Source organism: Tachyglossus aculeatus, unplaced genomic scaffold (assembly GCF_015852505.1).
Source record: "Tachyglossus aculeatus isolate mTacAcu1 unplaced genomic scaffold, mTacAcu1.pri scaffold_97_arrow_ctg1, whole genome shotgun sequence".
Classification (NCBI taxonomy): Eukaryota; Metazoa; Chordata; class Mammalia; order Monotremata; family Tachyglossidae; genus Tachyglossus; species Tachyglossus aculeatus.
This window is the reverse complement of record NW_024045100.1, coordinates 2345946-2356457: the sequence shown is the minus strand read 5'-3', so window position 1 is coordinate 2356457 and position 10512 is coordinate 2345946. Positions and strand designations below refer to the sequence as shown.

The window sequence follows — 10512 nt, the reverse complement described above, 5'->3', positions numbered from 1 at the left end:
AGGCCGCTCACAGTCTTAACCCTCATTTTACAGGAGAGGGAACTGAAGCATGGAGACGGGAAGCGAATTGCCCAAAGTTGCACAGAAGACAAGTGGCGGAGCTGGAATTAGAAGCCAGATCCTTCTGAATCCCAGGCCTGTGTCCTATCCACTAGGCCGTGCTGTTTCCTCTCTAATCAAGTTAATCTATCAGTAGCATTAATTAAGCACTTACCATGAACAGAGCACTATACTAAGCTCTTGGGTGAGTACAACACAAAAGAATTGGTAGACATGTTCCCTGTCCACCAGGAGCTTACAGTCAAGAGCGAGAGGCAGACCCCAAAACAAATTTCAGGGAGTTGGAGGGAAAGGGGGATGTGCTGAAATCACCAGATGACAAAGGTGGGAGGGGGAGAGAGGGAGGGAGAGCAGGCTATTTTCAGCTCAGTGGAACCAACCTGTTTTCAAGGAGCTAATTATCTCATGTCTTAGAGAAGCAGCGTGGCTCAGTGGAAAGAGCACGGGCTTTGGATTCAGTGGTCATGGGTTCATATCCCAACTCTGCCGCTTGTCAGCTGTGTGACTTTGGGCAAGTCACTTAACTTCTCTGTGCCTCAGTTCTCTCATCTGTAAAATGGGGATTAAGACTGTGAGCCCCACGTGGAACAACCTGATCACCTTGTATCCCCCCAGCGCTTAAAACAGTGCTTTGCACATAGGAAGCGCTTAATAAATGCCATCATCATCATCATTATGCCACTCTTTGGCACATAGTAAGCGCTATGAATATCTGCTCTTGCGGCCTCTATCTGCATTCCTCCAGCTGGTTCCAATTTGGAGCGTGTCTTGCCTACTCTCTTGGCTTAAAGCACAAGTCAGGCAACATATCCTTCTCCCCTGCCTATCACAGAACTCTTGGCTTGTATAATTCATTCATTCAGAGCACTGTATTAAGCACTTGGGAAAGTACAATAGAGCAATAAAGAGCGACAATCTCTGCCCACAACGAGTTCAGACAGTTTAATGTGCTGAACTCTTTGCCTCATTTTCCCATCGTACTCCACAGCCTGGGGCTGGAGTTGGAACTTGATCTGGTTTGCAAAGGCCTCTTGGCTTGTGGCCCTTGTCAGGTTGTAAGCTCCTTAAAGGCGGGAGCTGGGCCTTTCTTGGGCCTCCGCTGCGCTCTCTATCGGACACTTAGCACAGGGCTCTGCTCATAGCAATAAATAAATAAATTTATTTTTATTTATTCTGATGACCTGACACCTGTTAATAATGTGCATCTAGCTTTATTTTTATTTATTCTGATGACCTGACACCTGTCCACATGTTTTGTTTTGTTGTCTGTCTCCCCCTTCTAGACTGTGAGCCCGTTGTTGGGTAGGGACCGTCTCTATATGTTGCCAACTTGTACTTCCCAAGCACTTAGTCAGTTCTGTGCACATAGTTAGCACTCAATAAATACGATTGAATGAATGAATGAATGAATCGGTCAATCTATGACTCTTGTCCAGTTACAGTAAAGTCAGTCATTGCCCTTCCCTCCCCTCTAGACTGTAAGCCCATTGTGGGTAGGGAATGTATCTTTCAAAGGAGAAGCAGCGTGGCTCAGTGGAAAGAGTATGGGCTTTGGAGTCAGAGGTCATGGGTTCAAATCCTGGCTCTGCCAACTGTCAGCTGTGTGACTTTGGGCAAGTCACTTAACTTCTCTGTGCCTCAGTTCCTTCATCTGGAAAATGGGGATTAAAACTGTGAGTCCCCCTTGGGACAACCTGATCACCTTGTAACCTCCCCAGTGCCTAGAACAGTGCTTTGCACATAATAAGCGCTTAACAAATGCCATCATTATTATTATTATTACTCCCCCAAGTGCTTTGTACAGTGCTCTGCACACAATAAGCATTCAATAAATACAATCTACTAACTGCCTGATCTGATCAGTTGTACAGAAGTGGCTCTCCACAAGACTTCGGCAGACTCTTCCCTGTATTTCTTTCACTCAACTGTTCAAATCTTGATTGTTTTTTTTTTCCCAAGAAGTCTATCTATCTGCTACCCCAGGCAACCATTCAATGGCAGCAACAGACCTCCAGTGAAGAGGTTCTCTTGGGAAAGCAGTGTCTCCTTTCACATGTTATCCCACTTCATCTTTTTTTATGGTATTTGTTAAGCGCTTACTTTGTGCCTGGCACGTATTAAGCTTTGGAGTAAATACAAGTTAATCAGGCTGGACACAGTCCCTGTCTCACATGGGACCCACAGTCTTAACCCTTATTTTACATATGTGGTAACTGAGACACAGAGAAATGTATGACTTGCCCCAAATCACAGAGCAGAAAAAGTGGCAGAGCCAGAATTAGAACCTTAGGTCCTTCCGATTTCCAGGCCCAGGCTCTATCCCACTAGGCCATGCCGCTTCTCACCACATCTCTGGGAGAATAAAAAAGATTGTGGTCTACTGGGAAGAACACAGGACTGAGAGTCTGGAAACCTGGGTTGTAATCTTCAGCTCAGCAGCTTGCCTAGGGGTGACCTTTAGCAACTCGTCTAATATCTCTGTGCCTTCATTTCCTCATCTAAAAAGTGGGGATTAAATACCTGCTCACCCTCCACCTTAGACAGGGCCCCAGTCAATCAATGGTGTTTATTGAGTGATTACTGTGTGCACAGCACTGTTACTAAGCACTTGGGAGAGTACAATATAGCAGAGTTGGTAGACACATTCCCTGCCCACTACAGTCTAGAGCTTTCAAGCCCCCATGAGGGTCAGGGACTGTGTCAGATCCGGTTGTCATGTAGCTATCCCGATGCTTAGCACAGTGTTTGTCACCTAGTAAGGACTAAACAAAATACACAGTTACCAGATGAGGAAACTGAGGTCCAGAGAGCTTACATGACTTACCCAGGGCCACCCAACAAACCAGTGACAGAGGAAAGACTAGAAGCCAGTAGTGGGAATAATGGTATTTATTAGTGCAATACACTGTACTAAGTACCTGGGAAGTATAAACCAAAGAAATTACATTCCCTGCCCCTTAACATCTTACCCTTTAACAGGGAGACAGACATAAAAATAAAAATGACATTCAGATCCCAGTGCTCAGCCCCAGGATCTCTCCACTATTCATTCATTCATTCATTCAATCGTATTTATTGAGCCCTTACTGTGGGCAGAACAGTGTACTAAGTGCTTGGAAAGTACAATTCAGGAACAGCAAGAGACAATCCCTGCTCACAGACTAGAAGGGAGGAGACAGACATCAAAACAAGTAAACAGACATTAATATAAATAAATAGAATTATAGATATGTACATATATACACCAGTGCTGTGGGGTGCGGAGGGGGGTAGAATGAGGGGCGTGAGTTGGGGTGACGGGAAAGGGAGGGGGAGCTGAGGAAAAGGGGGGCTTAGTTTGGGAAGGCCTCTTGGAGGAGGTGAGCCTTCAGTAGGGCTTTGAAGGGGGGAAGTGTGGTTGTTTGGCAAATTTGAGGAGGGAGGGCATTCCAGGCCAGAGGTAGGGCATGGGCAAGGGCTCAAAGATTTATATATATATATAAATCTGTGAGCCCGCTGTTGGGTAGGGACCATCTCTATGTGTTGCCTACTTGTACTTCCCAAGCGCTTAGTACAGTGCTCTGCACACAGTAAGCACTCAATAAATATGATTGAATTAATTTGCACCAGAGTAGTGGAGCATGCAGGCTGGAATGTAGAAGGAGGGAAGGGAGGTGAGGTAAGAGGGAACAAGGCGATGAAGACCTCTGAAGCCAATAGTTAGGAGTTTTTGCTTGATACAGAAGTTGATAGTTCTGTTTCAGTAGAAAGATAATCTGGGCAGCAGAGTGAAGTATAGACTGAAGTGGGGAGAGACAGGAGGTTGGAAGGTCAGAAAGGAGGCTGATGCAGTCATCCAGTTGGGATAGAATGAGTGATTGTACTTGAGTGGTACTAGAACCTGCTGCCTCCCTTTCAGAATGCTCCTTTCCACCTGCAGTTTACTAACTGCTTAAATCCAATCATTCCTGCATTTCCCGAGGGCCCAGGGATAATTTATCCATTGGAATCCGCTAGCATGAGTTCAGCATGACCCATGACGATGACCTTGGGAAGCCACAGCAGGTGTCTACATAATTGCCGAAAAGCCACTGGGACTTTTCATATTCTTCTAAGGAAAGACATCTAAGCTACTTAAGGACAGACCCACGGAAAATGAATTATTTCTCAGCTTTCATCGGTGAATCATGTCTGAGATCATCTTCAACCATGACTTCATCTGAGGGATGGAATCGAATGAGTCACAGCTTAGGTCCCTGCATTTTAATTAGAGCTCAGAATGGAGGGCCAAGTCATTCTGATCCATTCATTCATTCATTCAAATTTATTGAGCACTTACTCTGTTCAGAGCACTGTACTAAGCGCTTGAAACCTACAATTCGGCAACAGATAGAGACAATCCCTACCCAAAAACGGGATCACAGTCTAGAAGCGGGGAGGCAGACAATCAAACAAAACAAGTAGACAGGCATCAATAGCATCCAGACCAGTTTAGCCCTAATGGGGAGCTCTGGCCCAGAGGCTTCTGGGAACCAGCTAACCCTGCTGGTTTCACTGCACTCTCAAGCTGACTCCAGATGGTTTTCTAAATGAAAACCTCAAAAGTCCTTAAAGTCCTTAAGGTCCTCTAGACTGTAAGCCTGTTAAGAGCATGGAACGCCTCTGCCAATTCTGTTGTCTTGTACTCTCCCAAGTGCTTAGTACAGTGCTCTGCACATAATAAATGCTCAATAGAGAAAGAGCATGGCCTAGTAGATAGAGCACAGGCCGGGGAGTTAGAAGAACCTGGGTTCCAATTGCAGCTCTGCCACACGTCTGATTTGTGACCTTGGGCAATCACTTAATAGTGAGCCCTTCGGGGGACAGAGACTTAGTCAAACCTGATGATCTCACCCTCGGCTTCAAGGCTCTCCATCACCTCGCCCCCTCCTACCTCACCTCCCTTCTCTCCTTCTCCAGCCCAGCCCGCACCCTCCGCTCCTCTGCCTCTAATCTCCTCACCGTGCCTCGTTCTCATCTGTCTGCCGTCAACCCCCAGCCCATGTCATCCCCCTGGCCTGGAATGCCCTCCCTCCCCACATCCGCCAAGCTGGCTCGCTTCGTCCCTTCAAGGCCCTACTGAGAGCTCACCTCCTCCAGGAGGCCTTCCCACACTGAGCCCCCTCCTTCCTCTCCCCCTCCTTCCCCTCTCCATCCCACCGCCTTACCTCCTTCCTTTCTCCACAGCACCTGTATATATGTATATATGTTTGTACATATTCATTACTCTATTTATTTATTTATTTTACTTGTACATATCTATTCTATTTATTTTATTTTGTTAATATGTTTTGCTTCGTTCTCTGTCTCCCCCTTCTAGACTGTGAGCCCACTGTTGGGTAGGGACAGTCTCTACATGTTGCCAACTTGTACTTCCCAAGCGCTTAGTACAGTGCTCTGCACACAATAAGCACTCAATAAATACGATTGATTGATTCCCCAGAGCTTAGTACAATGCATGGCACTAGCATAAATACCATATTATTATTATTTTCTCTGTACCTCAGTTTCCCCATCTGTAAAATGGGGATTAAGATTGTGAACCCCATGTGGGACAGGGACTGTGTACAACCTGTCCCAACCTCCTGACTCTCCCCACTTCAGTCCATACTTCACTCCACTGCCTGGATTATCTTTCTATAGAAACGTTCAGGAAATGTCACCCCTGCCTCAAAAATCTCCAGTGGTTGCCTATCAACCTCCGTATCAAGCAAAAACCCCTTACTATTGGCTTCAAAGCTCTCCATCACCTTGCCCCTTCTCACTTCTCCTTCTCTCCTACATCCCAGCCCACACACTCTGCTCTTCTGATGCTAACCTTCTCATTGTGCCTCTGTCTCACCCGTCTCGCTGTCGACCACTGGCCCATGTCCTACCTCAGCCTGGAACGCCCTCCCTCCTCAAATCCACCAAACAATCACTCTTCCCCATTTCAAAGCCCTACTGAAGACGTACCTTCTCCAAGAGGCCTTCTCAGACTAAGCTCATTTTCCTCAGCTCCCCTTCCATTCGGCGTCACTGTGACTCGCTCCCTTTGCTCTACCCCTTCTCCTCCCTCCACAGAACTTATGTATATAAGCATATATCTATAATTCTATTTATTTATATTGATGCCTGTTTACTTGTTTTGACATCTGTCTCCCCCCGTCTAGACTGTAAGCCCATTTTGGGTGGGGATTGTCTCTCTTTGTTGCTGAATTGTACTTTTCAAGCACTTAGTAATAATAATAATAATGTTGATATTTGTTAAGCACTTACTATGTGCCAAGCACTGTTCTAAGCACTAGGGTAGATACAAGGTAATCAGGTTGTCCCACATGAGGCTTACAGTTTAATCCTCATTTTACAGATGAAGGAACTGAGGCACAGAGAAGTTATGTGATTTGCCCAAAGTCACACAGCTGACATGTGAGGGAACCGAGATTAGAACCCATGACCTCTGACTCCCAAGCCCGGGCTCTTACCGCTAAGCCATGCTGCTTCTCTAGTACAGTGCTCTGCACACAGTAAGCGCTCAGTAAATATGATTGAATGAATTGAATGAACGAATGAATACAGGGGGAGGCTATTGAACAAAGCACCAAGTCCTGTTGTATTTTCCCAAGCATTTAGATAGTATCCACTCCAGTGGTTAATTCAGACATTGGCATATGGTGAGTGCTCAATAGACACCAAAGTTACTATTAATACAGAACATTGCACCTAATGTGTGCTCAATAAATACCATTAGTAATATTGCTATAAAAATGTGATGACGTGGCCATCTGTTCTGAAGGAAAAGGCCATTTCTCCTGTCTTGTCTTTTGCTGTTGAGTCATTTCCGACCCACAGTGACACCATGGACACAGCTCTCCCAGAACGCCCCGGTCTCCCTCTGTAATCGTTCTGGTAGTGGATCCATAGTTTTCTTGGTAAAAATATGGAAGTGGTTTACCTTTGCCACCTTAATCATGGTAAACTAGAATTTCCACCCTCGGCTCTCTCCCGTGCCGCTGCTGCCCAGCATGGGTGAGTTTTGACTTGTAGCAGATTTGCCTTCCACTTGCTAGCCACTGCCCAAGCTAGGAATGGAATGAGTAGGCCTCTTCTTGACTCTCCCTCCCATAGCCAAGACTGGTAGAGTACTGGAAACTCTCCAGGTGCGACCCTGAGAGGCAATTTCCACTGTGCTTTTTTTAAAACTCGGTTTTTACGAGTATGAGTTTTTCTCAGTGTTTCGATTGTATATGAAAAAGGAAGTCAATATTTTTACCAGTTGAGATTATAATTAAAATATTGAGATAAATTTGAGTTTAGCATTTTTCAAGCACAGCTCATTTTCATGGCCCTCTTCATGTGCCTGGCATTGTTGTGTCCCGACTCAGATCTCAGCTAGAAATTACACCTTGTTGCTTTTCAGCATCTCCATTAAAATACATTCCTGCCAGCTAAATCAGCACACATATTAATGAGGCTTCAGAAGAATAATTAAGCCATGAATAACAAATAGCTTCACATAACTTTTCCTGAATGGGGAGAGAATGTTTTTTATGTACCAGAGGATTTTATATTACATAAAAAAATTGGCACTTTTATTGTTCAAAGACTCATTACTTTAAACAGATTGCCTGATAATTCCTCTTTTAACAAAATGGCGATTTACATAGGAATGTGGTGTCGTAGTATATATCATATTTCTTCATTGTGCTGGGAGATTTTGTAGTGGAAAATGAATCATTTCAGAAGCTTCCTTTATTTTTATTTAAAATCATATTAGAGCTGAAGCAGTTTGTAATAGGTTTGGGAGCATCCTGAAAACAGGGACTTAGGTTTGAAAGGTCAGCTGGTAATACCCAGGATAAATCTGAAATTCATTCATTCATTCAATCGTATTTGTTGAGCACTTACTGTGTGCAGAGCACTGTACTAAGCGCTTGGGAAGTACAAGTGGGCAACATATAGAGACGGTCCCTGTCTAATAATGGGCTCACAGTCTAGAAGGGATTGAAATGAGTGGAACCCACCCACATTTTAACAGCTTTAAAGATCTTTCACTCCGTGACTGAACTAACTGGGCTACCTTCAGACATTTGGCTACCCGAGTCAGGAAAGTGCTTGCCATCCTTCCCTATCCTACCCATACACAGTTCTGTATGACATCTTTATATCACTCTTTTTTTAATGGTATTTGTTAAGCACTTACTATGTGCCAGGCACTGTTCTAAGCACTAGGGGAGATACAAGCTAATCAGGTCCCACATGGGGCTCACAGTCTTCATCCCCCTTTTACAGATGAGGTAACTGAGGCTCAGAGAAATGAAATGACTTACCCAAGGTCACACAGCAGACAAGTGGCAGAGACTGTAGGTGCTTGCTGATGGTGATGGTGTTATTTAATAATAATAAAAATAATAATGTTGGTATTTGTTAAGTGCTTACTATGTGCAAAGCACTGTTCTAAGCGCTGGGGAGGTTACAAGGTGATGAGATTGTCCCACAGGGAGCTCAATGTCTTCATCCCCATTTTCCAGATGAGGGAACTGAGGCCCAGAGAAGTGAAGTGACTTGCCCAAAGTCACACAGCTGACAAGTGGCGGAGCTGGGATTTAAACCCATGACCTCTGACTCCAAAGCCCTCACTCTGTCCACTGAGCCACGCTGCTTCTCTGCCGAATTGTTGCCGAATTGTACTTTCCAAGCACTTAGTACAGTACTCTGCACACAGTAAGTGCTCAATAAAAGCGATTGAATGAATGAATGAATGAATGAATGAATGTTGTTTCCCCATGCGTCAAACAACAGGTGAGCCTTGATCCTGAGACTTCGGGCCCAGAAATCTGTGCAGAGGAATTGTTTATAAAGCTCACGGTTTGCAGTGTCACACACACTCTTTCTCATCCCTGCCCATCCTGTACCCCCTGAGGCTCCGAATGCCAGAAGTGAGATTCATTCAATCGTATTTATTGAGCGCTTACTGTGTGCAGAGCACCATACTAAGCGCTTGGGAGAGTACAATATAACAATAGACACATTTCCTGCCCACAGTGAAGGATGCCCCCAGAGAAATTCTGTAGGTTCATATGACATCATTTTTTAAATAATGGCATTTATTAAGCACTTACTATATGCAAAGCACTGTTCTAAGTGCTGGGGAGGTTACAAGGTGATCGGGTTGTCCCACGGGGGGCTCACAGTCTTCATCCCCATTTGACAGATGAGGGAACTGAGGCACAGAGAAGTTAAGTGACTTGCCCAAAGTCACACAGCAGACAAGTGTCAGAGCCGGGGTTTGAACCCGTGGCCTCTGACTCCAAAGCCCGGGCTCTTTCCACTGGGCCATGCTGCTTCTCATTTGGATTCAATCAGTCATTTGCCATCAATCAAAAGTATTTATTGAGAGGCAGTGTGGCTTAGTGGATAGAACACGGGCCTGGGAGTCAGAAGGTCATGGGTTCTAAACCCGGCTCTGCCACATGTCTGCTGTGTGAGCTTGGGCAAGTCACTTCACTGGGCCTCAGTTACCCCATCTGTAAAAGGGGGATTAAGAGTGTGAGTCCCATGTGGGACAGAGACTGAGTTCAACCTGATTAACTTGTATCTACCCCAGCACATAGAACAGTGCTTGGCACATAATAAGTGTCACACACTGGAAAGAGCACGGGCTTCGGAGTCAGAGATCATGGGTTCAAATCCTGGCTCCGCCACTTGTCAGCTGTGTGACTTTGGTCAAGTCACTTAACTTCTCTGTACCTCAGTTACCTCATTTGTTGTAAAATGGGGATGAAGACTGTGAGCCCCCCCATGGGACAATCTGATCACCTTGTAACCTCCCCAGTGTTTAGAACAGTGCTTTGCACATAGTAAGCGCTTAATAAATGCCATCATTATTATTATTATTATAAGCATTTAACAATTACCACAATTATTGTTATAATTGTACTACTGTACTCAGCACTTGGGAGAGTTTCAGTAGTATTAGTAGATACATCCTTGCCTTCAAAGAGCTTGCAGTCTAGCAGACGCTAAGCATTTAGAACAGTGCTTTGCACATAGTAAGCGCTTAACAAATACCATCATGTATATATATAAATTATAGATAGGAGGCAGCAATGGAGTATAAAGACATAAGTGCCATGGGGAATATTCTGTATGACATCACTACATTACACTACCTATGTGTAGCGTAATGTAATGATGTCATACAGAATATTGACTTGGCACAGAGTTACATGATGATGTCATATGGAATTTGTTCCTGCCTTGGGGTTGGGGAGTGGTGGTGGGAAAGTGTAGGGAAGGCAGATGTGTGCAAATAGTATAGACAGCCTGCCCTGAATACACTTGATGTGAAAGTAAGATTAAGTATGCTTCTGTGGGATAAATTTGGGGTGATAAAATAGGTACAATTCAATCAGCACAAACAATTTCAGGATCAATCGATCAGTGGCATTTATT

At 44.7% G+C, this 10512-nt stretch overlaps 1 non-coding gene across 1 annotated transcript; it reads right to left on the bottom strand.

Moving 5' to 3' along the window:
* Nucleotides 1-7096: 7096 nt before the first annotated feature.
* LOC119924397 lies at nt 7097-7235 on the bottom strand. The gene has a single exon (XR_005449118.1). It is a non-coding gene; the product is annotated as a small nucleolar RNA SNORA7 (small nucleolar RNA).
* Nucleotides 7236-10512: the final 3277 nt, after the last annotated feature.